Here is a 1725-nt window from a genome sequence, read left to right as displayed (position 1 = left end):
GGGGAATGCTAGGTAAAGAGAGATCTCTTGAAGGAAAAGTCAAGGGACAGGGTGGGGAGTTGAGATGTCTGAAGTGTGGGAAGGGGATCTCTTGACAGGGATTTGTTATGTGCCATCCAGTCAGAACTAACTCTTGGATAACCATTCAGTGGGTTTTCAAAAGTAGTAAATTGCACAGAAGATTGCCCTGCTTCCTTCAGTGGAGGTTCTGGTGGTTTTGAACCCTATAACTTTGGAACTGCAGTGCAGCTTTTCACCACTAGGCCACCAGAGCTCCCTCTGACAGGGACAGCAGGTTCAAATAGCCTTGGAAGCTGGGAGGAAAGAGATCAGGATCTAAAGGAAGATGATAAAGTAAAGGCTCTCTCAAAAAGATTTACACACACACACACAATAAAGGCTCTCTTAGATTTTTTTACACACACATACAAGCTCTGGTGGCCTAGAGGCAAGAAGCTGCTACACACACGCTATGGAGGTACGCGGTTCGAGGTCAGCAGCTGCCGCGGGAGGATGGACAGCTACACACGCGCGCGCGCACACACAAACACACATATGTGAGCTCTGGTAGCCTAGAGGCAAGAAGGGTGTGTGCGCGCACGCGGAGGCATGCAGTTCGAGGACAGCAGCTGCTCCGCGGGAGAAGGATGGGCCATCTCCTCCCGTATGATTAACTGCCTCTGAGAACCCACCAGACGGTCAGATATAGTTCCGACTCTACGGTACACAACCACATATATGAGACACACCCTCCTTGAGATCTGACCTCTCTTCAAAGCTGTTCGGTCTTTAACAGCACATGTTGTAGATGAACTAAGCTCAAAAATGCCGAGCCTAGTATTAGTGACTGGAGAGAGTTCTGGTCTGGGATGCAATAGTCCTGGAATCCCTTGCAGGTTCCTGAACAAGAATATTGGGCCTAAGTCTCTAAAAAGTAGATTTGGTGGTCTGGACTCAAGGTCAGATTTCTGAGCTCGAAGAGAAAGATCCTGGAAGGAAAATGTCGGCTCTGCCCCAGGATCTGCAACTCTCTCCCCCTCACCTCAGAAGATTTCAAGCGTGTACATTACTGTAGTCCATCCCCGAATCGGTACAGCCTGGTGCCTCCCAAAAACTGCTCCAGTATCACCCGAAACCCGTCCCTAGCGAGACTGTTAAGTTACCAATGCCGGTTCCCCGGGTCGCGCCGCCGCCAACGCCTCAAGGAGCCGAAACCAAGCCCAGCCGCCGCCCTCCTTCTTCCCGTTGTCTGGGCCGTCTAGAATCGCCGCCGCCTTCTCCTCCTCAGGCTGCTGCGGTTATTAAAGACCCTGCTTCCTCCTTCACCTCAGCCGCCAACACAAGATGGCGGCCGAAGAGCCCGAGGCCGGAACAAAACCTTGGGCCCCACCCCCAGGAACCCGGATGCTAGAGGCCCGCACCCACTCATGCATCTTGTATAATAGTCCCAGCTTTTCAAAACTGTCGGAAGGAGAAACAGCTCCATCTGCTGGTTGTTGTGGCATTAACTAAGAAAATAGGTAAAACTGCAGAGGTTATGTCTTAAGAAAAATGACTAAAGAATTAGTTGCTGTAACCATGATACCTTGAGAACCAAGAAAGGAGTTTAAGATCACGCCTCTTGATCATGAACTAAGTATGATGCTGGTTAGTTGGTTGGCTAACATTGTGTAACCAGAAAGCAAATGTTAAACATGGAAGTCACGCCCCACTGTTCATGAATAA

General features: G+C 50.0%; 1 protein-coding gene across 1 annotated transcript in view; it reads right to left on the bottom strand.

The window, feature by feature from the left end:
* Positions 1-1373, bottom strand: part of UBA1 (ubiquitin-like modifier activating enzyme 1) — a 22821-nt gene extending 21448 nt beyond the window's left edge. Inside the window, exon 1 of the mRNA XM_006898902.1 lies at positions 1164-1373. The gene's annotated coding sequence lies outside the window, so the exon portion shown is untranslated. The remainder of the gene's footprint in view (positions 1-1163) is intronic.
* Between the last annotated feature and the right edge of the window lie 352 nt (positions 1374-1725).

Source organism: Elephantulus edwardii, unplaced genomic scaffold (genome assembly GCF_000299155.1).
Source record: "Elephantulus edwardii isolate Elephantulus edwardi_28Jun2011 unplaced genomic scaffold, EleEdw1.0 scaffold00239, whole genome shotgun sequence".
Lineage (NCBI taxonomy): Eukaryota > Metazoa > Chordata > Mammalia > Macroscelidea > Macroscelididae > Elephantulus > Elephantulus edwardii.
This window is presented reverse-complemented; position numbering and strand designations above follow the sequence as displayed.